Source organism: Heterodontus francisci, chromosome 36 (assembly GCF_036365525.1).
Source record: "Heterodontus francisci isolate sHetFra1 chromosome 36, sHetFra1.hap1, whole genome shotgun sequence".
In the NCBI taxonomy this organism is placed as follows: domain Eukaryota; kingdom Metazoa; phylum Chordata; class Chondrichthyes; order Heterodontiformes; family Heterodontidae; genus Heterodontus; species Heterodontus francisci.
The window spans coordinates 53,321,968-53,347,492 of record NC_090406.1 but is presented as its reverse complement, the minus strand read 5'-3'; the positions used below and the strand labels follow the sequence as shown (position 1 = coordinate 53,347,492).

At 45.3% G+C, this 25,525-nt stretch overlaps 1 protein-coding gene across 2 annotated transcripts in view; it reads right to left on the bottom strand.

Annotated features, from left to right (window-relative positions):
- Nucleotides 1-25,525, bottom strand: part of LOC137351837 (zinc finger protein 239-like) — a 73,682-nt gene that overhangs the window by 5,725 nt on the left and 42,432 nt on the right. Inside the window, exon 1 of one of the 2 annotated variants that reach the window (XM_068016738.1) lies at nt 15,280-15,577. The exons of the other annotated variant lie outside the window; for it this stretch is intronic. The gene's annotated coding sequence lies outside the window, so the exon portion shown is untranslated. Of the gene's footprint in view, nt 1-15,279; nt 15,578-25,525 lie in introns of those variants that run through there. 2 annotated transcript variants of the gene reach the window in all.

Below are 25,525 nucleotides of genomic sequence, written 5' to 3'. Positions count from 1 at the left end.
CTTCCCACCTGTATTAGATCTTCCAAAATGCATTACCTCACATGTCCTCATATTTACAATGGTTTCTAACTGTTGAAACAGTTATTGAACCAGACAGTTAGAAACCATTGCAGAACAGTCAAAATGGTTATTAAGCACATTGTTCTGTCTTTCTCTGTCATGTGGCACCTGACTGATTCGATTATCAGTTTTTTTGGACTCCATTCCTGTTTTGCACTTGTCCAGTTAGTTCTGCACAAACTGTTTTTCCCATTTTAAATCCACAATGACTGGCTGGTTCCCCTCCCACTCCTCCCCTCAATCAACAGAGAGCAGGGAAGAAGCGACCTGTTTGGTGAGTATCTGGCAAGTGATTAGTTTTTTTTTAGAGATACAGCACTGAAACAGGCCCTTCGACCCACCGAGTCTGTGCCGACCATCAACCACCCATTTATACTAATCCTACACTAATTCCATATTCCCACCACATCCCCACCTGTCCCTATATTTCCCTACCACCTACCTATACTAGGGGCAATTGCTAATGGCCAATTTACCTATCAACCTGCAAGTCTTTGGCAAGTGGGAGGAAACCGGAGCACCCGGAGGAAACCCACGCAGACAGAGGGAGAACTTGCAAACTCCACACAGGCAGTACCCAGAATTGAACCCAGGTCGCTGGAGCTGTGAGGCTGCGGTGCTAACCACTGCGCCACTGTGCCGCCATTCTGATCCTAACGTTTAAAATAGTAAAGGAACTAGTGGTAAGCTGAATAAAATATATACAAAAAAAGGAAAATAAAGTAAATAATTGGATAAAATAATTAAGTAGTTAATTAAAACACATTAAGGAATGGCAGGACAGGTGATGTGTCTCGCTGCAGCATGTGGGAGCTCCTGGATGCCAGTGTGATCCAGGGCAAACATGTCTGCAGTAAGTGTTTGCGTCTCGAAGAGCTTTGACTCAGTCATTGAACTGGAGTCCGAGCTGCAGACACTGCGACACATCAGGGAGGGGGAAAGTTACCTAGACATTTTGTACCAGGAGGCGGTCACACCTCTTAGGATAGGGTCTTCTGATTTGGTCAGTGGTCAGGGACAGGAGAGTGTGACTGCAGCTGAGGCAGGTAAGAGGACCCAGAGGGCAGGAGTGCAGGAGCCTCAGCCTTTGCAATTGTCCAACAGGTTTGAGGTTCTTTCAGCTTGTTGGATGAAAGTGGGAGCTGCAGGGTGGATGAGCAACCTGACCATGGCACCCTGATACAGGAAGCCATTCAAGTGGAGAGTGAGAAAAGGAAAGTAGTGGTAGTAGGGGACAGTATAGTTAGGGGGATTGACACTGCTCTCTGCAGCAAAGAGTGAGAGTCCAGACGGCTGTGTTGCCTGCCCGGTGCCAGGGTTCAAGACATCTGCTCAAGGCTGGAGAGGAACGTACAGTGGGAGGGGGAGGATCCAGTCACAGTGGTCCATGTAGGTACCAATGACATAGGCAGGATAAGGAAAGAGGTTCTGCATAGTCAGTATGAGGAACTAGGTGCCAAATTAAGAAGCAGAACCTCAAAGGTAATAATCTCTGGATGTGCAAATTGGCATAGGGCAAATAAGATTAAAGAAATTAATGCTGGCTCAAAGACTGGTGTGATAGAAGTGGGTTCCGGTTCGTGGGACACTGGAACCAGTACTGGGGAAAGTGGTGGCTGTATCGTTGGGATGGTCTACACCTGAACCATGCTGGGACCAGTGTTCCAGCGAGCCACATAACTAGGGAAGTAGAGAGGGTTTTAAACTGAATAGTGGGGGCAAGGGATCAAATTTGGGAAGATATGGTAAATCAAGGAGTAGACAAGGCAAGAGAGAAAGGTATTAATATGGGAAATGATAAACAGACTGTGACAGGAAGGGCAGAGCGTACAAATCTAAGAGTAAGTCAACAGATAAGGCTAGAATTTACAAACATAATAAAAGGACACAAGTAAAGACTCTGTATCTGAATGCAAGTCGCATTCGGAACAAAACAGATGAACTGAGAGCGCAAATAGAAATAAATAAGTACGATCTGATAGCCATTACAGAGACATAACTGCAGGATGACATAGATTGGGACCTGAATATTGAAGGGTACATGGTATTTAGGAAGGACAGGAAGCTAGAAAAATGTGGAGGGGTAGCTCTGTTAGTTAATGATGGTATTAGCGCAATAGAGAGGGATGACCTAAGTTCAGGAGACAAGAAGCAGTTTGGGGAGAGATGAGAAATCATAAAGGCAAGATGTCACTTGTGGGAGTGGTGTACAGGCTACCTAACATTAAACACACTGTAGGACGGGGTATAAAGGAAGAAATAATGGCAGCTTGTCAGAAAGGTACAGCGATAATTCTCGGGGATTTTAACTTACATATAGACTGGAAAAATCAAATGGGCAGAGTTAGTCTAGATGAGGAGTACATAAATTGTTTTCAGGATAATTTCTTGGAACAATACGTTCTGGAACCAACCAGAGAGCAGGCTATACTAGACCTGGTATTGTGCAACGGGATAGGATTAATTAATGACCTCATAGTTAAGGCGCCTCTAGGTAGCAACGATCATAATATGATTGAATATTACATTCAGTTTGAGGGCGCGAAGAGTATGGTTTAAATGATGCAATTAAACTAGTATTTTAAACTTAAATAAGGGCAATTATGAGGGCATGAAAGCAGAGCTAGCTAAAGTGAACTGACAAATCAGGTTAAGGGATAGATCAATAGAGATGCAGTGGCAGACATTTAAGGTGATATTTCAATACACAGAATAGATATATTTCAACGAGACAGAAAAATTCCAAGGGTGGGACCCGCCGTCCTTGGTTAACTAAAACAGTTAAAGTTAGTATCAAACTTAAAGAAAAAGCCTATAATTGCGCAAAGATGAGAGGCAGATCAGAAGATTGGACAGAATATAAAAATCAGCAAAGAATGGCTAAAATATTGATGAGGAAGGTAAAGTTAAGAGTACGAGAGAAAGCTAGCTAGAAATATAAAGACAGATAGTAACAGTTTCTTATAATTAGTAATGGTTGAAGGGTTATGGAGAATGGGCAGGAAAGTGGAGTTGAGGCCAAGATGAGATCAGTCATGATCATATTGAATGGCGGAACAGACTCGAGGGGCTAAATTGCCTACTTCTGCTCCTAGTTCTTATGTTCTTATATTTAAAAAAGAGTTAACAAAGTGAGCATTGGTCCTATAAAAAGTGAGTCTGGGCATTTAATAATGGATAATAAGGAGATGGCAGATGAATTGAACAGATATTTTGCATTGGTCTTCACTATTGAGGATACAAGTAACATCCCAGTATTAGCTGTAAGTCAGGAAATGCAAGTGAGGGAGGAAATCAAGAAAATTACAATCACCAGGGAAGTGGTACTGAACAAATTGTTGGAGCTGCGGGCTGACAAGTCCCCGGGTCCTGATGGATTTCATCCTAGGGTATTAAAAGAAGTGAGATAGTTGATGCATTAGTTTTAATTTTCCAAAATTCCCTAGATTCGGGGAATGTTCCATTAGATTGGAAAATAGCAAATGTAACTCCTTTATTCCAAAAGGGAGGGAGACAGAAAGCAGGAAACTACAGGCCAGTTAGCTTAACATCTGTTTTAGGGAAAATGTTAGAAGCTATTATTAAAGATGTTGTAGCAGGGCATTTAGAAAAATTCAAGATAATCAGCAGAGTCAACATGGTTTTGTGAAAAGGAAATCATGTTCAACCAATTTATTGGAGTTCTTTGGGGGAGTTACATGTGCTGTAGATAAAGGGGGGCCCCCGGTGGATATATTGTACTTAGATTTCCAGAAGGTATTTGATAAGGTGCCACATTAAAGGTTATTTCAGAAAATAAAAGCTCATGGTGTAGGGGGTAACATATTGGCATGGATAGAAGATTGGTTAGCTAACAGGAAACAGGGAGTAGGCATAAATAGATCATTTTCTGGTTGGCAAGATGTAACTGGTGGTGTGCCACAGGGATCTGTGCTGGGGCCTCAACTTTTTACAATTTATATAAATGACTTAGATTAAGGGACCGAAGGAAGGATTGCTAAACTTGCTGATGACACAAAGACAAGTAGGAAAGTAACTTGTGAAGAGAACATAAGGAGGCTACAAAGGGATATAGAAAGGTTAAGTGAGTGGGCAAGGACGTGGCAATGAAGTATAATGTTGGAATATGTGAAATTGTCCACTTTGGCAGGAAGAATAAAAAAGCATATTATCTAAATGGTGAGAGATTGAAGAGCTCTGAGATGCAGAGGGATCTGGGTGTCCTTGTGCATGAATCGCAAAAGGTTAGTCTGCAGGTACAGCACATAATTAGGTACGCTAATAGAATATTATCATTTATTGCTAGGGGAATTGAATACAAAAGTAGGGAGGTTATGCTTCAACTATACAGGGCATTGGTGAGACCACATCTGGAATACTGTGTACAATACTGGTCTCCTTATTTAAGAAAGGATGTAAATGCGTTGGAGGCAGTACAGAGAAGGTTTACTAGACTAATCCCTGGAATTGGCGGGCTGTCTTACAAGGAAAGATGTTTACCAGGATGTTGCCTGGTCTGGAGGGCATTAGCTATGAGGAGAGGTTGGATAAACTCGGATTGTTGTCACTGGAACGACGGAGGTGGAGGGGCGATATGATAGAGGTTTACAAAGTTATGAGCAGCATGGACAGAGTGGATAGTCAGAAGCTTTTTCCCAGGGTGGAAGAGTCAGTTACTAGGGGACATAGGTTTAAGGTGAGAGGGGCAAAGTTTAGAGGGGATGTGCGAGGCAAGTTCTTTACACAGAGGGTGGTGAGTGCCTGGAACTTGCTGCCGGGGGAGGTGGTGAAAGCAGGTACAATAGCGACGTTTAAGAGGCATCTTGACAAATACATGAATAGGATGGGAATAGAGGGAAGTGCAGAAGGTTTTAGTTTAGGCAGGCATCAAGATCGGCACAGGCTTGGAGGGCCGAATGGCCTGTTCCTGTGCTGTACTGTTCTTTGTTCTTTGAAAGACTGGACAGACTAGGCTTGTATCCGCTGGGAATTTAGAAGAGTAAGAGGCGACTTGATTGAAACAAAGAAGATCCTGAGGGGTCTTGTCAGGGTGGATGTGGAAAGGATGTTTCCTCTTGTAGGTGAATCTAGAATTAGGGGTCACTGTTTAAAAATAAGGGGTCACCCATTTAAGACAGACATGAGGAGAAATGTTTTCTCTCAGAGGGTCGTGAGTCTTTGGAATTCTCTTCCTCAAAAGGCAGTCGAAGCAGAGTCTTTGAATATTTTTAAGGCAGAGGTAGATAAATTCTTGATAAGCAAGGAGGTGAATTGTTCTCGGGGGTAGGTGGAAATGTGGAATGATCAGTTCAGCCCTGAACCTATTGAATGGCGGAGCAGGCTCAAAGGACCGAGTGGCCTACTCCTGCTCCTAATTCGTATGTTTGTATGTGCTCACTCTGTCTGAGTTCAGCTCCACACTCACTGGTCCTCTCTCTCTCTTCCCTAGAAGGCTGACTCTGGTTGCATTTGGTTCGACACACACTGGTGCCCCTCGCTCTCATCCCCTGAAGGTGCTGACTCCGGCTGGCTTCAGTCCTACAATAAATGGTTCCCTTCCCACTCTCTTTCTTCCTCATGTGCAGGTGCTGACTTTCTGGGTTCACTTCCACAGTCACTGGGTCCTCTTCCCCACCCCCCTCCCCCTCCCTTGAAGGTGTTGACTCTGGCTGGGGTTCAGGTCTACGCTCATTGGTTCCCCTCTCTCCCTCCCAAGAAAATGTTGTCTCTGGCTGGGTTCAGTTCGACAATCACTGGTTCCTCTCCCTCCTCCCTTGAAGGTGCTGTCTCTGACTGGGTTCAGTTCGACACGCATGGGGTCTCTTCTCTCTCCTCCCCTGGACTTAGTCACTCTGGCTGTGTCCTGCTCTACTCACTGCATCCCGTTCTTCTACTCCCCTGAAACTGATGACTTTCTGGGTTCAGTTCTAAACTCACTGGTTGCTCTCTCTCTCCTCCCCTGAAGGTGCTGACTCTGGCTGGGTTCAGTTTTTTTTTTATTCATTCATGTGAGCGTCACTGGGTATTTTATTTTATTTTTTATTTAGAGATACAGCACTGAAACAGGCCCTTCGGCCCACCGAGTCTGTGCCGACCAAGAACCACCCATTTATACCAACCCTACAGTAATCCCATATTCCCTACCACCTACCTACACTAGGGGCAATTTACAATGGCATTAAGAAATATATCTATCTCCTTGTCTTGGCCTCCACTTCCTTCTTTTTTTTTTAATTCATTCATGGGATGTGGGCGATGCTGGCCATGCCAGCATTTATTGTCTATCCCTAATTGCCCTTGAGAACAAAGAACAAAGAAAATTACAGCACAGGAACAGGCCCTTCGGCCCTCCAAGCCTACGCCGATCCAAATCCTCTATCTAAACCTGTCGCCTATTTTCTAAGGGTCTGTATCTCTTTACTTCCTGCCCATTCATGTATCTGTCTAGATACATCTTAAAAGACGCTATCGTGCCCGCGTCTACCACCTCCGCTGGTAATGCGTTCCAGGCACCCACCACCCTCTGCGTCAAGAACTTTCCACGCATATCCCCCCTAAACTTTTCCCCTTTCACTTTGAACTCGTGTCCCCTTGTAATTGAATCCCCCACTCTGGGAAAAAGCTTCTTGCTATCCACCCTGTCTATACCTCTCATGATTTTGTACACCTCAATCAGGTCCCCCCTCAACCTCCGTCTTTCTAATGAAAACAATCCCAATCTACTCAACCTCTCTTCATAGCTAGCGCCCTCCATACCAGGCAACATCCTGGTGAACCTCCTCTGCACCCTCTCCAAAGCATCCACATCCTTTTGGTAATGTGGCGACCAGAACTGCACGCAGTATTCCAAATGTGGCCGAACCAAAGTCCTATACAACTGTAACATGACCTGCCAACTCTTGTACTCAATACCCCGTCCGATGAAGGAAAGCATGCCGTATGCCTTCTTGACCACTCTATTGACCTGCGTTGGCACCTTCAGGGAACAGTGGACCTGAACACCCAAATCTCTCTGGACATCAATTTTCCCCAGGACTTTTCCATTTACTGTATAGTTCACTCTTGAATTGGATCTTCCAAAATGCATCACCTCGCATTTGCCCTGATTGAACTCCATCTGCCATTTCTCTGCCCAACTCTCCAGTCTATCTATATTCTGCTGTATTCTCTGACAGTCCCCTTCAGTATCTGCTACTCCACCAATCTTAGTGCCGTCTGCAAACTTGCTAATCAGACCACCTATACTTTCCTCCAAATCATTTATGTATATCACAAACAACAGTGGTCCCAGCACGGATCCCTGTGGAACACCACTGGTCACACGTCTCCATTTTGAGAAACTCCCTTCCACTGCTACTCTCTGTCTCCTGTCGCCCAGCCAGTTCTTTATCCATCTAGCTAGTACACCTTGGACCCCATGCGCCTTCACTTTCTCCATCAGCCTACCATGGGGAACCTTATCAAACGCCTTACTGAAGTCCATGTATATGACATCTACAGCCCTTCCCTCATCAATCAACTTTGTCACTTCCTCAAAGAATTCTATTAAGTTGGTAAGACATGACCTTCCCTGCACAAAACCATGTTGCCTATCACTGATAAGCCCATTTTCTTCCAGATGGGAATAGATCCTATCCTTCAGTATCTTCTCCAGCAGCTTCCCTACCACTGACGTCAGGCTCACCGGTCCATAATTACCTGGATTTTCCCTGCTACCCTTCTTAAGCAAGGGGACAACATTAGCAATTCTCCAGTCCTCCGGGACCTCACCCGTGTTTAAGGATGTTGCAAATATATCTGTTAAGGCCCCAACTATTTCCTCTCTCGCTTCCCACAGTAACCTGGGATAGATCCCATCCGGACCTGGGGACTTATCCACCTTAATGCCTTTTAGAATACCCAACACTTCCTCCCTCCTTATGCCGACTTGACCTAGAGTAATCAAACATCTGTCCCTAACTTCAACATCCGTCATGTCCCTCTCCTCGGTGAATACCGATGCAAAGTACTCGTTTAGAATCTCACCCATTTTCTCTGACTCCACGCATAACTTTCCTCCTTTGTCCTTGAGTGGGCCAATCCTTTCTCTAGTTACCCTCTTGCTCCTTATATATGAATAAAAGGCTTTGGGATTTTCCTTAACCCTGTTTGCTAAAGATATTTCATGACCCCTTTTAGCCCTCGTAATTCCTCGTTTCAGATTGCGCCTCCAATCCCGATATTCTTTCAAAGCTTCGTCTTTCTTCAGCCGCCGAGACCTTATGTGTGCTTCCTTTTTCCTCTTAGCTAGTCTCACAATTTCACCTGTCATCCATGGTTCCCTAATCTTGCCATTTCTACCCCTCATTTTCACAGGAACATGTCTCTCCTGCACGCTAATCAACCTCTCTTTAAAAGCCTCCCACATATCAAAAGTGGATTTACCTTCAAACAGCTGCTCCCAATCTACATTCCCCAGCGCCTGCCGAATTTTGGTATAGTTGGCCTTCCCCCAATTTAGCACTCTTCCTTTAGGACCACTCTCGTCTTTGTCCATGAGAAGGTGGTGGTGAGCTGTCTTCTGGAACTGCTGCAGACCATGTGGTGTAGGAACACCCACAGTGCTGTTAGGAAGGGAGTTCCAGGATTTTGACCCAGCAACAGTGAAGGAAAGACAATATAGTTCCAAGTCAGGATGGTCTATGGCTTGGAGGGGAACTTGCAGGTGGTGGTGTTCCCATGCATCTGCTGTTCTTGTCTTTCTAGGTGGTGGAGATCGTAAGTTTTGAAGGTGCCGTCTAAGGAGCCTTGGTGCATTGCTGCAGTTCATCTTGTAGATGGTACACACTGCTGCCACTGTGCCTCAGTGGTGGAGGGAGTGAATGTTTGTAGATGGGCTGCTTTGTCCTGGATAGTGTTGAGCTTCTTGAGTGTTGTTGGAGTTGCACCCATCCAGGCAAGTGGAGAGTATTCCATCACACTCCTGACTTGTGCCTTGTGGATGGTGGACAGGCTTTGGAGAGTCAGGATGTGAGTTACTCGCCGCAGGATTCCTAGCCTCTGACCTGCTCTTGTAGCCACTGTATTTATATGGCTACTCCAGTTCAGTTTCTGGTCAATGGTAACCCCCAGGATGTTGATAGTGGGGTATTCAGTGATGGTAATGCCATTGAATGTCAAGGGTGCGCTGTTGCAGTCCCTCCACAGGGTGCGCTGTTGCAGTCCCTCCACAGGGTGCGCTGTTGCAGTCCCTCCACAGGGTGCGCTGTTGCAGTCCCTCCACAGGGTGCGCTGTTGCAGTCCCTCCACAGGGTGCGCTGTTGCAGTCCCTCCACAGGGTGCGCTGTTGCAGTCCCTCCACAGGGTGCGCTGTTGCAGTCCCTCCACAGGGTGCGCTGTTGCAGTCCCTCCACAGGGTGCGCTGTTGCAGTCCCTCCACAGGGTGCGCTGTTGCAGTCCCTCCACAGGGTGCGCTGTTACAGTCCCTCCACAGGGTGCGCTGTTGCAGTCCCTCCACAGGGTGCGCTGTTACAGTCCCTCCACAGGGTGCGCTGTTACAGTCCCTCCACAGGGTGCGCTGTTACAGTCCCTCCACAGGGTGCGCTGTTACAGTCCCTCCACAGGGTGCGCTGTTACAGTCCCTCCACAGGGTGCGCTGTTACAGTCCCTCCACAGGGTGCGCTGTTACAGTCCCTCCACAGGGTGCGCTGTTACAGTCCCTCCACAGGGTGCGCTGTTACAGTCCCTCCACAGGGTGCGCTGTTACAGTCCCTCCACAGGGTGCGCTGTTACAGTCCCTCCACAGGGTACGCTGTTACAGTCCCTCCACAGATACAGATATACAGATACATATACAGCAGGGCAAGAATTATAGCTGGGGGAAAGGAAATTATGATGCGATTAGGCAAGATTTAGGATGCGTAGGATGGGGAAGGAAACTGCAGGGGATGGGCACAATCGAAATGTGGAGCTTATTCAAGGAGCAGCTACTGCGTGTCCTTGATAAGTATGTACCTGTCAGGCAGGGAGGAAGTTGTCGAGCGAGGGAGCCGTGGTTTACTAAAGAAGTTGAAGAGCTTGTCAAGAGGAAGAAGGCGGCTTATGTTCGGATGAGACGTGAAGGCTCAGTTAGGGCGCTTGAGAGTTACAAGCTAGCCAGGAAGGATCTGAAGGGAGAGATAAGAAGGGCAAGGAGAGGACACAAGAAGTCATTGGCGGATAGGATCAAAGAAAACCCTAAGGCTTTCTATAGGTATATCAGGAATAAAAGAATGACTAGAGATAGGTTAGGGCCAATCAAGGATAGTAGTGGGAAGTTGTGTGTGGAATCGGAGGAGATAGGGGAAGTGTTAAATGAATATTTTTCGTCAGTATTTACAGTGGAGAAAGAAAATGTTGTCGAGGAGAATACTGAGATACAGACTACTAGGCTAGATGGGATTGAGGTTCACAAGGAGGAGGTGTTAGCAATTTTGGAAAGTGTGAAAATAGATAAGTCCCCTGGGCCAGATGGGATTTATCCTAGGATTCTCTGGGAAGCCAGGGAGGAGATTTCAGAGCCTCTGTCCTTGATTTTTATGTCGTCATTGTCGACAGGAATAGTGCCGGAAGACTGGAGGATAGCAAATGTTGTCCCCTTGTTCAAGAAGGGGAGTAGAGACAGCCCTGGTAATTATAGACCTGTGAGCCTTACTTCAGTTGTGGGTAAAATGTTGGAAAGGGTTATAAGAGATAGGATTTATAATCATCTTGAAAATAATAAGTTCATTAGAGATAGTCAGCACGGTTTTGTGAAGGGTAGGTCGTGCCTCACAAACCTTATTGAGTTTTTTGACAAGGTGACCAAACAGGTGGATGAGGGTAAAGCCGTGGATGTGGTCTATATGGATTTCAGTAAGGCATTTGATAAAGTTCCCCACGGTAGGCTATTGCAGAAAATACAGAAGTATGGGATTGAAGGTGAATTAGTGCTTTGGATGAGAAATTGGCTAGCTGAAAGAAGACAGAGGGTGGTGGTTGATGGTAAATGTTCATCTTGGAGTATAGTTTCTAGTGGTGTACCGCAAGGATCTGTTTTGGGGCCACTGCTGTTTGTCATTTTTATAAATGACCTGGATGAGGGTGTAGAAGGGTGGGTTAGTAAATTTGCAGATGACACGAAGGTCGGTGGAGTTGTGGATAGTGCCGAAGGATGTTGTAGGTTACAGAGGGACATAGATAGGCTGCAAAGCTGGGCTGAGAGATGGCAAATGGAGTTTAATGCGGAAAAGTGTGAGGTGATTCACTTCGGAAGGAGTAACAGGATTGCAGAATACTGGGCTAATGGGAAGATTCTTGGTAGTGTAGATGAGCAGAGAGATCTTGGTGTCCAGGTACATAAATCCCTGAAAGTTGCCACCCAGGTTAATAGAGCTGTTGAGAAGGCATATGGTGTGTTAGCTTTTATTAGTAGGGGGATCGAGTTTAGGAGCCACGAGGTCATGCTGCAGCTGTACAGAACTCTGGTGCAGCCGCACCTGGAGTATTGCGTGCAGTTCTGGTCACCGCATTATAGGAAGGATGTGGAAGCTTTGGAAAAGGTGCAGAGGAGATTTACTAGGATGTTGCCTGGTATGGAGGGAAGGTCTTACGAGGAAAGGCTGAGGGACTTTAGGTTGTTTTTGTTAGAGAGAAGGAGGAGAAGAGGTGACTTAATAGAGACATATAAGATAATCAGAGGGTTGGACAGGGTGGATAGTGAGAGCCTTTTTCCTCGGATGGTGATGGCAAACACGAGGGGACATAGCTTTAAGTTGAGGGGTGATAGATATAGGACAGATGTCAGAGGTAGTTTCTTTACACAGAGAGTAGTAGGGGCGTGGAACGCCCTGCCTGCAACAGTAGTAGACTCGCCAACTTTAAGGGCATTTAAGTGGTCATTGGATAGACATATCGATGAAAATGGAATAGTGTAGGTCAGATGGTTTCACAGGTTGGCGCAACATCGAGGTCTGAAGGGCCTGTACTGCGCTGTAATGTTCTATGTTCCACAGGGTGCGCTGTTACAGTCCCTCCACAGGGTGCGCTGTTACAGTCCCTCCACAGGGTGCGCTGTTGCAATATCCACCAATAGACCCTGCATTGAAATATTTGTAACAGCATGAACACGCTGTCCTTGCCCATTAGTTCCACAGTTTAAAACTCCTGAAAAAGTTAGTCTGCTGCATTTAGGAGTAAGTGAGTTAAGAGCATAATGTTCACGCCGTCACTAAGACGGCCATCTTCCAACTTTGCCCTGTCTCAGCCCATCTGACACTGAAACCCTCATTAATGCCGGTTTTACTTCTAGACTTGACTATTCAAGTACACGCCTGGCTGATCTCCCACATTCTACTTGAAAAAAACTTGAATAAACTTGAAATCATCCAAAACTCTGCTTCCTGTGTCTTAACTTGCACCATGTCCCATTTACCTATCACCCTTGTGCTCACTGACCCATATTGGCTCCCAGTCAAGCTACATCTTGATTTTAAAATTCACATCCTTGTTTTCCAATCCTCCCTATCCCTGTAAACTCCTCCAGCCCCACAACCCTCCAGGATATCTGCATCCCCATCACTGGTGGCCGTGCCTTCAGCTGATTAGGCCCTCAGCTCTGGAATTCCCGCCCTACAGTTCTCCACCTCCTTTGCTTTCTTCCTTTAAGACACTCCTTAAAACCTACCTCTTTGGCCAGGCTTTTGGCCATCTGGCCTAATATCTCGTTATGTGGCTCAGTGTCATACTTAGTTTTATAATACTCCTGTGAAGAGCCTTTGGATGTTTTATTACGTGAATGGCACTACAAAAATTTGTTGCTGTTGTAATAAGTGATCATTACTGGTGAACAATCTTGCCTTGAAAAATTTGTTTTACAAGTGTGGAGTCTCATTCTCTCATAGAAACATAGAAAATAGGAACAGGAGTAGGCCATTCAGCCCTTTGGGAAATGGGCCCTTCGGCCCATTCAGAAAACATCATGGCTGATCATCTAATTCAGTACCCTGTTCCCGCTTTCTCCTCATATCCCTTGATCCCTCTGGCATTAAGAAATATATCTATCTCCTTGTCTTGGCCTCCACTGCATTCTTTTTTTTTTATTCATTCATGGGATGTGGGTGTTGCGGGCTAGGCAAGCATTTATTGCCCATCCCTAATCGCCCTCGAGAAGGTGGTGGTGAGCTGCCCTCTTGAACCGCTGCAGTTCATGTGGGGTAGGTACACCTACTGTGCTGTTAGGAAGGGAGTTCCAGGATTTTGACCCAGCAACAGTGAAGGAAAGGCAATATAGTTCCAAGTCAGGCTGGTCTATGGCTTGGAGGGGAACTTGCAGGTGGTGGTGTTCCCATGCATCTGCTGTTCTTGTCTTTCTAAGTGGTGGAGATCGCGAGTTATGAAGGTGCTGTCTAAGGAGCCTTGGTGCATTGCTGCAGTGCATCTTGTAGATGGTACACACTGCTGCCACTGTGCGTCAGTGGTGGAGGGAATGAATGTTTGTAGATAGGATGCCAATCAAGCGGGCTGCTTTGTCCTGGATGGTGTTGAGCTTCTTAAGTGTTGTTGGAGTTGCATCCATCCAGGCAAGTGGAGAGTATTCCATCACACTCCTGACTTGTGCCTTGTAGATGGTGGACAGGCTTTGGTGAGTCAGGATGTGAGTTACTCGCCGCAGGATTCCTAGCCTCTGACCTGCTCTTGTAGCCACAGTATTTATATGGCTACTCCAGTTCAGTTTCTGGTCAACGGTAACCCCCAGGATGTTGATTGTGGGGGATTCAGTGATGGTAATGCCATTGAATGTCAAGGGGAGATGGTTTGATTCTCTCTTGTTGGAGATGGTCATTGCCTGGCACTTGTGTGGCACAAATGTTACTTGCCACTTATCAGCCCAAGCCTGTATATTGTCCAGGTCTTGCTGCATTTTTACACGGGCTGCTTCAGTATCTGAGGAGTCTCGAATGGTGCTGAACATTGTGCAATCATCAGCAAACATCCCCACTTCTGACCTTATGATTAAAGGAAGGTTACTGATGAAACAGCTGAAGATGGTTGGGGCTAGGACACTACCCTGAGGAACTCCTGCAGTGATATCCTGGAGCTGAGATAATTGACCTCCAACAACCACAACCATCTTACTTTGCGCTAGGTAAGGCTTCAATCAGCGGATAGTTTTGCCCAATTCCCATTGACCTCAGTTTTGCTAGGGCTCCTTGATGCCATTCTCGCTCAAATGCTGCCTTGATCTCAAGGGCAGTCACTCTCACCTCTTGAGTTCAGCTCTTTTGTCCATGTTTGAACCAAGGTTGTAATGAGGTCAGGAGCTGAGTGACCCTGGCCAAACCCAAACTGAGCATCACTGAGTAGGTTATTGCTAAGCAAGTGCTGCTTGTTGGCACTGTTGACGACACCTTCCATCACTTTACTGATGATTGAGAGTAGGCTGATGAGGTGGTAGCTAGCCAGGTTGGAATTGTCCTGCTTTTTGTGTACAGGACATACCTGGGCAATTCTCCACATTGCTGGGGAGATGCCAGTGTTGCACTCACTGATTCCTCTCTCTCAACCCCTGAAGGTGCCGACTCTGGTTGAATTCAGTTCTACACTCACTGGCTCCCCCTCTCTCTCCTCCCCTGAAGACACTGACACTGGTTGGGTTCAGTTCTTCACTCACTTGTTCCCCCTCTCCCTCTTCTCCCCTGATGCTGCTTACCTTCTGGGTTCACTTCTACACTCACTGCTTCCCCACTCTCCTCCCTTCAAGGTGCTGATTCTGACTGGGTTTTTTTCTGCAGTCACCGATTGCCCTCCAGCGTCTCGACAAGTGCACAATGTTACAGACACTGCTTTATATGGAGATGTTGGGGGAGGGGCTGCTGGTGGGGACTGATTTTAACTCTGTCAAACTGAATGGTTTGTGCTAAAATCAGGGTCTCACTAGTCTCTCGGACATTTGACCACCCCCACCACACCCCCGCGCCTAACATCGGAACTCCACAGATACTGCTAGACCTGCTGTGTATTTCCATGACTTTGTGTTTATTTCTGATGTTGGTTTTACCTGATGCTACATTTCAGGTCAGGAAAGCATGGTCCCTTTAACTATAGCGAGAGGAAACCGCGTCTGTCCCTTTAAGAGCCGCCCACACCCCCCCCCCCCCCCCCCCATTTATTTAAATATCTGAAACTAATAAGAAAAACAGAAAATCCAAGCCATTTACTCACAAATATTAAAATATGTCTCCACTCCACCAGGTTGATTTCTTCAAATAGTTTGAACAATTGGCTATGGGATGTTGAAGTATTTCTGGGTTGTGTAAAGACCATTCAGATCCGGGAGGCTTCTTCCGGGTTTCACACAGACAGAGCCTGGAGTCCGATCCACTGAACTCACTGGCAGAAATCCAGACCCTCTCCACTGCCATTGGATAGATCACCACCACAAGGAGCCAATCACAGCCCAGATCCACACTCCCGATTGGTGAAAACCGCTGTCAATCATCATATCTCAATCGACTCAGGAAATAATATCCTGAAGTTAAAGTATAGACTTTTGTATAAACCGTCGACAGGGTGGATTGTAAGAGGAGGCTTTGCAGACAGGAAATTCAAAGACAATATCACATCAAGATCAGTCATAGAGAAATGTGGATTAATTAAGGGAAGCCAGCAGGGATTTGTTCAGGGTAAATCATGTTTAACTAATTTGCTGGAGTTTTTTGATGTAGTAACAGAGAGTTGATGAGGGTACTGCAGTTGATCTGGTTGTATAAGACTTTGGTTCGGCCACATTTGGAATACTGCGTGCAGTTCTGGTCGCCACATTACCAAAAGGATGTAGATGCTTTGGAGAGGGTGCAGAGGAGGTTCACCAGGATGTTGCCTGGTATGGAGGGCGCTAGCTATGAAGAGAGGTTGAGCAGATTAGGATTATTTTCATTAGAAAGACGGAGGTTGAGGGGGGACCTGATTGAGGTGTACAAAATCATGAGAGGTATAGACAGGGTGGATAGCAAGAAGCTTTTTCCCAGAGTGGGGGATTCAATTTCTAGGGGTCACGAGTTCAAAGTGAGAGGGGAAAAGTTTAGGGGGGATATGCGTGGAAAGTTCTTTACGCAGAGGGTGGTGGGTGCCTGGAACGCGTTGCCAGCGGAGGTGGTAGACGCGGGCACGATAGCGTCTTTAAGATGTATCTAGACAGATACATGAATGGGCAGGAAGCAAAGAGATACAGACCCTTAGAAAATAGGCGACATGTTTAGATAGAGGATCTGGATCGGCGCAGGCTTGGAGGGCCGAAGGGCCTGTTCCTGTGCTGTAATTTTCTTTGTTCTTTGTTTGGTGTACGTGGACTTCCAAAAGACTTTATAAAGGGCCACATAACAGGCTTGTCAGCAAAGTAAAGCCCATGTAATAAAAGGGACAATAGCAGCAAGGATTTGAAATTGGCTGAGTGATAGGAAACAGAGTATTGGTGAAAAGTTGTTTTTCAAACTGGAAGAATGTGTATACTGGGGTTCACCAGGGGTCAGTAAAGGGACCTGGGGGTATATGTGCACAGATCATTGAAGATGGCAGGGCAGGTTGAGAAAGTGGTTAATCAGGCATAGGGGATCCTGGGCTTTATAAATAGAGGCATAGAGCTCAAAAGCAAGGAAGTTATGATAAACCTTTTATAAAACACCAGTTCGGCCTCAACTGGGAGTATTGTGTCCAATTCTGGATACCACACAAAGGAAGGATGCAAAGACATTGGACAGGGTACAGGAAGGATTTATGAGAATGGTTCCATGGATGAGAGACTTCAGTTACAAGGATAGATTGTCAAAGCTGGGGCTTCTCCTTTGAGAAGAGAAGGCGGAAAGGAGATTTGATAGAGGAGTTGAGGCCTAGGACAGATCAGCCATGATATCATTGAATTGAAGGGCAGGCTTGAGGGGCTGAATGGCCTACTCCTGCTCCTATTTCTCATGGTCTTATGTTCAAAATCATTTGGAATCTGGACACAGTACATAGGGAGAAACTGTTACCATTAGCAGAAGAGTTGACAACCAGAGGATACCTATTTAAGATGATTGGCAAATGAAGCAATGGGGACTAAGGAAAATCTTTTTTACGAGGTGAGTAGTTTAGATCTGGAATGCACTGCCCGAGAGTGTGTTGGAGGCTGGGTGAGTGGTTTGGATCTGGAGGCAAGGGAGGAAATTACTGGGGCCTTGACAGAAATCTTTGTATCCTCATTGGCTACAGGTGAGGTCCCAGAGGACTGGAGAATAGCCAATGTTGTTCCTTTGTTTAAGAAGGGTAGCAAAGATAATCCAGGAAATTACAGGCCGGTGAGCCTTACGTCAGTGGTAGGGAAACTATTGGAGAGGATTCTTCGGGACAGGATTTACTCCCATTTGGAAACAAATGGACTTATTAGCGAGAGGCAGCATGGTTTTGTGAAGGGGAGGTCGTGTCTCACTAACTTGATTGAGTTTTTTGAGGAAGTGACGAAGATGATTGATGAAGGAAGGGCAGTGGATGTTGTCTACATGGACTTCAGTAAAACCTTTGACAAGGTCCCTCATGGCAGACTGGTACAAAAGGTGAAGTCACACGGGATCAGATGTGAGCTAGCAAGATGGATACAGAACTGGCTCGGTCATAGAAGACAGAGGGTAGCAGTGGAAGGGTGCTTTTCTGAATGGAAGGATGTGACTAGTGGTGTTCCACAGGGATCAGTGCTGGGACCTTTGCTGTTTGTAGTGTATATATAAATGATTTGGAGGAAACTGTAGCTGGTCTGATTAGTAAGTTTGCGGACGACACAAAGGTTGGTGGAGTTGCAGATAGTGATGAGAGGATACAGCAGGATATAGATCGGTTGGAGACTTGGGTGGAGAAATGGCAGATGGAGTTTAACCCGGACAAATGTGAGGTAATACATTTTGAAAGATCTAATGCAGGTGGGAAGTATACAGTAAATGGCAGAACCCTGTATTGGAGGCTGGGTGAGTGGTTTGGATCTGGAATGCACTGCCTGGGAGTGCATTGGAGACTGGGTGAGTGGTTTGGATCTGGAATCCACTGCCTAACAGTGTGCTGGAGACTGGGTGAGTGGTTTGGATCTGAATCCACTGCCTAACAGTGTGTTGGTGGCTGGGTGAGTGGTTTACGTCTGGAATGCACTGCCTGGGAGTGTATTGGAGGCTGGGTGAGTGGTTCGGGTCTGGAATCCACTACCTGGGAGTGTGTTGGAGGCAAATGGACTATAATGTGGGAAAGTGGGAAATTGTCCACTTTGGCAGGAAGAATAAAAAAGAAGCATATTATCTAAATGGTGAGAGATTGCAGAACTCTGAGATGCAGAGGGATCTGGGTGTCCTGGTGCATGAATCGCAAAACGTTTGTATGCAGGTACAGCACATAATCAGGAAAGCCAATAGAATGTTATCATTTATCACGAGGGGAATTGAATACAAAAGTAGGGAGGTTATGCTTCAGCTATACAGGGCATTGGTGAGACCACATCTGGAGTACTCTGTACAGTACTGGTCTCCTTATTTAACGAAGGATGTAAATGCGTTGGAGGCAGTATAGAGAAGGTTTACTAGACTAATAGGAACATAGGAAGATAGGAACAGGAGTAGGCCATTCAGCCCCTCGAGCCTGTCCCGCCATTCAATGAGATCATGGCTGATCCGCAGCCTAACTCCATATAGCTGCCTTTGGCCCATATCCCTTGAAATCTTTGCTTAACAATATCTATCTATCTATAACATCTCTCCTGAACGGTCTGGTCCTAATTTTTAGACTATGCCCCCTAGTTTTAGAATCTCCAACCAGTGGAAACAGTTTATCTTTATCTAGCCTGTCTTTTCCTGTTAATATCTTGAAGACTTCAATCAGATCACCCCTTAACCTTCTAAATTCTAGCGAAAACAGGCCTAATTTGTGTAATCTCTCCTCGTAACTTAACCCCTGTAGTCCAGGTATCATTCTTGTAAACCGACGTTGCACTCCCTCCAAGGCCAATATATCCTTCCTAAGGTGTGGTGCCCAGAACTGCTCACAGTACTCCAAGTGGGGTCTAACCAGGGTTTTGTACAGCTGCAGCATAACCTCTGTGTCTTTATACTCCAATCCTCTGGATATAAAGGCTGGCATTCCTTTCGTCTTTTTGATTATTTTCTGCACTTGTTCATGGCATTTTAAAGATCTATGCACCTGAACCCCCAAGTCTCTTTGGACATCCACTGTACTTAACCTCTTCCCATTTAGAAAGTACCCTACTCTATCCTTTTTTGGTCCAAAATGGATAACCTCACACTTGCCCGCATTGAAATCCATCTGCCACAGTTTTGCCCACTCACCTAGTCTGTCAATATCTCTTTGCAATTGTATGCTATCATCTAGACTGTCTACAATACCTCCTAACTTTGTATCATCAGCAAATTTGGATATATGACTTACTATGCCATCATCCAACTCGTTAATGAATAATGTGAATGATTGAGGCCCCGACACAGATCCCTGCGGGACACCACTAGTTACATCCTGCCAATCGGAGTACTTACCCATTATCCCCACTCTCCGTCGCCTACCACTCAACCAACTTTCTAACCATGTCAATAATTTGCCCTCAACTCCATGGGCTTCTACCTTAGTTAACAGTCTCTTATGTGGGACTTTATCAAATGCCTTCTGGAAGTCCATATAAATAATATCTGGAATGGGCGGGCTGTCTTGCGAGGAAAGATTGGACAGGCTAGGCCTGTATCCGCTGGAATTTAGAAGAGTAAGAGATGACTTGATTGAAACATGTACTATCCTGAGGGGTCTTGACAGGGTGGATGTGGAAGGGATGTTTCCCCTTGTAGCAGAATCTAGAACCAGGGGTCACTGTTTAAAAATAAGGGGTCACCCATTTAAGACAGAGTTGAGGAGAAATTTTTTCTCTGAGGGTCGTGGGTCTTTGGCATTCTCCTCCTCAAAAGGCAGTGGAAGCAGAGTCTGAATATTTTTAAGGCAGAGATAGATAGATAGATTCTTGATAAGCAAGGCGTTGGAAGGTTATCAGGGGTAGGTAGAAATGTGGAGTAATCAGTTCAGCCATGAACCTATTGAATTGCGGAGCAGGCTCGAGGGGCCGAGTGGCCTACTCCTGCCCCTAATTCATATGATTCAATTGATTCAAAAGAGAACTAGATATTTCTCTGCAAAGAAAAAAATTGCAGGGTGATGGGGAAAAGGTAGGGGAGTGGGAGTAACTTAGTAGCTGTTGCAGAGAGCCAGCATGGACATATTGGGCCAAATGGCCTCATTCTCTGCTGTAACCATTCTATGAATCAGTGAGCACAGAACTGAACCCAGGTAGATTCAGCACATTCGGGGAGGAGAGCGTTGTGGGGGGTGGAGGGGGACGGGGAGGAGAAGCAGTTCATATGGAACTGGAACCAGAGTTCTTGCATTCAGAAAATTGGGACTTGTGGAAACATGTTTTGTGTGGTGGATTTGGATTTCAGCACAATGGGGAGGGAGAGTGTGTGGGATGGTGATTTATAACTTTGCAGGAAATAAAATTCCATAGAAACTAGATTTGCCTTTTCTGAATTTCTTTCCTGTACTTAGAATGCTGACTTTTGTAAACTTTTTTCACTTGCTATGAGAAAGGAAGGATTTACAGACATGAAACTCAAACCAAACATCACATCAAGATCTGACAGAGTCACTCAATTCATCAGGGCCTGAATATCATCGGCCTTCGAATGTGGAAGGAGAAATGTTTGTCTGTTCTGTCTGTGAGAAAAGATTTCAAGCATAAGTGTGAAAAGCACCGAGACACACACACCCGAGTGAGAGTGTTCCAGTGCACTGACTGTGGAAAGAGCTTTAACCAGTTACACAGCCTGAAAAAACATCGCACTGTTCACGGTGGGGAGAAACCACACATGTGTTTCTGTGTGTGGTCAAGGCGTCAATTGATTGTCCAACCTGGAGGGACACAAGGACACCCGCACCACGGACAAACTGTGGAAATGTGGGGACTGTGGGAAGGGATTCATTTTCCCCATCCCAGCTGGAAACTCATTAACACAGTCACACTGGGGAGAGGCCATCACCTGCTCCGTCTGCTGGAAAGGATTCACTCAGTTATACTACCTTCTGACACACAAACTTACTCACACTGATAAGAGGCCTTTTAGATGGTCTGACAGTGAGAAAGGATTTAAAAACAGAAGGATTTGCTGACACACCAGCAAATTCACATCGGGGAGAGGCCATTCACCTGCTATGTGTGTGAGAATAGATTCAGTCAGTTATCCCACCTTCTGACACATCAACTTGCTCATTCTAAGAGGCCACTTAAATGTCCTGACTCTGAGAAGACCTTTAAAAGGAAAAAAGATCTGCTGAAACACCAACACACTCACTCTGGGAAAAGACAATTCACCAGCTCCACATGTTTGAAAAAATTCACTCAGTCATCCACCCTGCTGACACACCAGTGAGTTCACTCTGGGGGGAGAACATAAGAACTAAGAGGAGTAGGCCATTCGGCCCCTCGAGCCTGCTGCGCCATTCAATAATATCATGGCTGATCAGATCGTGACCTCAACTCCACTTTCCTGCCGGACCCCCGTAACCCTTGACTCTCTTGTAGATCAAAAATCTGTCTAACTCAGCCTTGAATATATTCAATAACTCAGCCTCTACTGCCGTCCAAGGTTGAGAATTTCCAAAGATTAACAACCCTCGGAGAAGAAATTCCTTTTCATTTCCATCTTAAATAGGAGATACCTTATTCTGAAACTGTTCTCCCTCGTTCTAGATTCCCCCAAGAGGGGAAACATCCTCTCAGCATCTACCTTGTCAAGCGCCCTTAGAATCTTATATGTTTCAATAAGATCACCTCTTATTCTTCTAAACTTCAATGACTATAGGCTCAACCTTCTCTGAACTGCCTCCAATACGAGTATATTTCTCCTTAAATAGGGAGACCAAAACTGTACACAGTACCCTACGTGTGGTCTCACCAATACCCTATGCAGTTGTAGCAAGACTTCCCAAATTTTTACTCCATCCCTCTTGCAATAAATGCCAACATTCCATTTGCCTTCCTAATTACTTGTACTGATGCAAACGTTTTTGTGATTCATGCACGAACACACCCAGATCCCTCTCCAGTGCAGAATTCTGTCGTCTCTCTCCATTTAAATATCTAACTTTTCTATTCTTCCTACCTAAGCAGATAATCTCACATTTTCCCACATTTTACTCCATCTGCCAAATCTTTGCCCACTCATTTAACTTACTTATATTATAAGGACACATTCCCTGGTTCCCAGCAGTTACTTTTCTTCAGTAATTTTCTTATTATCCCTAAACTACCCTGCCTACTCTTAATTCTGTTATTTCTTATAGTTTCACAATTATAGGTATAAACATCACACAATTATAATCTCATATATTCTATTCCTCATTCTGGTTTAAATTTATATTGTGGTTAATAACAACCAAACCCAGTCCTTTCCCCTGATCTGATTAGCATTTCCAATGAGCCAATTCTGTGGAATGAAATGTCTTATCAGTGTTGCCAAGGCAACCTGTCGGCGTCGAAGTGCCTGTTTGAGTTTCTAACTCAGACTAAACTTCTCTTCCCCATAATACACACTATCAGACATTTGATGTCAATGTATTTTAAACAGGTTATCTTAATATCTCTAAACCCTGCAGGGGGTTCAGAAACACAAACCTTTACAAGTGGGAAGATAAGTTGATAACATGGTTAAAAAGCAGATGGGATCCTAGGATTTATGATTAGGGGTGTCGAGTAAGCAAGAGGGTGGAAGGTTATCGGGGTAGGTGGAAATGTGGAGTAATCAGTTCAGCCATGAACTTATTGAATGGAGGAGCAGGCTCAAAAGGCCAAGTGGCCTACTCCTGCTCCTAATTTGTATGTTTGTATTGCAGTCTTTTTTTTATTTGATTGTTGGGGGAAAGAAGAGGCAAGAAGACCAGGGTGGAGCTGCCTGTTTCAATAGGGGGCTTCTGTGTTGTTATCATTGAATAGGGAGCATCCTCCCCACCCCAACCACTTAGCCTGGGACAGCAGGAGCTGCCCAGGTGAAGAGACCTTATTGTTGTTTGATAACATCTGGAAAATTTTGTGTGCCTAGGCAGCTTCAGCTGTCCCAGGTGAAAACATCACCCACCCCCCCAAACTGGAAGACCAGCGATAAGACTGCTCTGTAATTTTGCAGCTGCAAAAGACTAATTCCTCTTGGGCTTCCTGTCCCTCAGCCTACAGCCATAGACAAATTTCAGCACAGATGGAGGCCATTCAGTCCGTCATGTCTGTGCCAGCCGAAATAACTAGCTGCCCAACCTAATCCCACCTTACAGCACCTGGCCCATAGCCTTGCAGGTTACAGCACTTCATGTGTATGTCTAGGTAACTTTTAAATGAGTTGTGGGTTTCTGCCTCCACCACCATGCCTGGCAGTGAATTCCAGACACCACCACCCCCTCCCCCCACCGGGTGAAAAAGTTTTTCCTCATGTCCCCTTCAATCCTTCTACCAATCACCTTAAATCTGTGCCCTTGGTAATTGACCTCTCCGCTCGGGGAAACAGGTCCTTCCTGTCTACTCTATCTAGGCCCCTCATAATTTTGTCCACCTCAATTAAGTCACCCCTCAGCCTCCTCTGTTCTAAGGAAAACAACCCTAGCCTTTCCAATATTTCCTCATAGCTGCAACTTTCAAACCCTGGCAACATTCTTGTAAATCTCCTCTGTACTCTCTCCTAGCAATTATGTCCTTTCTGTAATGTGGTGACCAGAACTGTATGCCTAACCAGCGTTTTATACAGTTCCAGCATTACATCCCTGCTTTTGAATTCTGTACCTCAGCCAATAAAGGAAAGAATTCCATATGCTTTTTGTGTCATCAGCAAATTTCCCAATCATGCTTCCCACATTTAAGTTCAAATCATTAATATATACCACAAACAGCAAGGGACCCAACACTGAGCCCTGTGGAACGCCACTGGAAACAGTTTTCCATTCGCAAAACCATCCGTCGGCTACTACCCTTTGTTTCCTGTCCCTGAGCCAATTATGGATCCTGCCACATTCCCCTGTATCCCATTGGCTTTCATTTTACAGACCAATCTGCCAAGTGGGACCTTGTCAAATGCCTTACTAAAATCTATGTAGACCACATCCACTGCACTACCCTCATCAATGCTGACTATCCCTGATTAATCCGTGCCTTTCTAAGTGGCAGTTTATCCTATCTCTCAGAATTGATTCTAACAATTTACCCACTACCAAGGTCAGACTGACCCGCCTATTATTATTTGCCCTATCCCTCGCACCCTTTTTAAACAATGGTACAACATTCGCAGCCCTCCAATCGTCTGTTACCTCTCCTGTTTCTAGTGAGGATTTGAAGATGACCCTCAGCGCATCCGCTATCTCCTCCCTGGCTTCCTTTAACAACCTGGGATACAATCCAACCGGTCCTGGCGATTTATCCACTTTCATTATGCTTATTGTATCTAATATTTCACACTCCTCCTCTTTAACTACAATGTCTGCATCAACCCTCTCCTTTGTGAAGACAGAGACAAAAACTTATTTGGAACCCTGCCCACATCTTCTGCATCCACGCATAAGTTCTCTTGTACATCTCCGATAGGACCTACCCTTTCCTTAGTTATCCTCTTGCTCTTAATGTATTGATAAAACATCTTTGGGTTTTCCTTGATTTTACCTGCCAATAATTTTTCATGTCCTCTCTTTGCTTTTCTAATTTCCTTTTTTTACTTCACCCCTGCACTTTCTATACTTCTCTAGGCTAAAATTTTAAGATTTTTTTGATTGTCATAAGCTTTCTTTTTCTGCTTTAATTTACGCTGTAAGCTTCTAGATAACCAGGGGCTCTAGATTTGGCAGTACCACCCTTTATCTTTGTGGGAATATGCCTATACTGTGCCTGTAGAATCTTGCTTTTGAATGCCTCCCACTGATTATGTAAATAGCCTTGTTAAACAAGAAGCAGCCAACAGTGGCAGTTATTTGTCAATCAGTTGAAAGTAGTTAGGTTCAATAGGTGCTAATTATTGTAGCAGAAGCTGAGCTAATGAGTCATCAGAATCTCCATATAAAGCAGACCAGTTCTTAATTGAACGCAGTGAGAAGAGACATCTGCTTGAGTGAAACATTGTCAGAGTGAAGCTGGAATTTGGTGCACGTGGTAAGTTCGGTGCAGAGGGAGAAAGAGGGACTCCTTTTCCTATCTTTTCTAGCTTCCAGCAGCTGGTGAGTCTTCTTCCTTTGACTCCAAGGTACGTGATTGGTTGGTGAGTGTTTTATCATTTATCTTTCAAAACTCAGGTAATTTTAGAAATTGCAAGGTTTCATTTAGTTACACTAATTGAGCTTGGTAGATTGGGAAACAGTGAGAGTTAATTAAGAATGT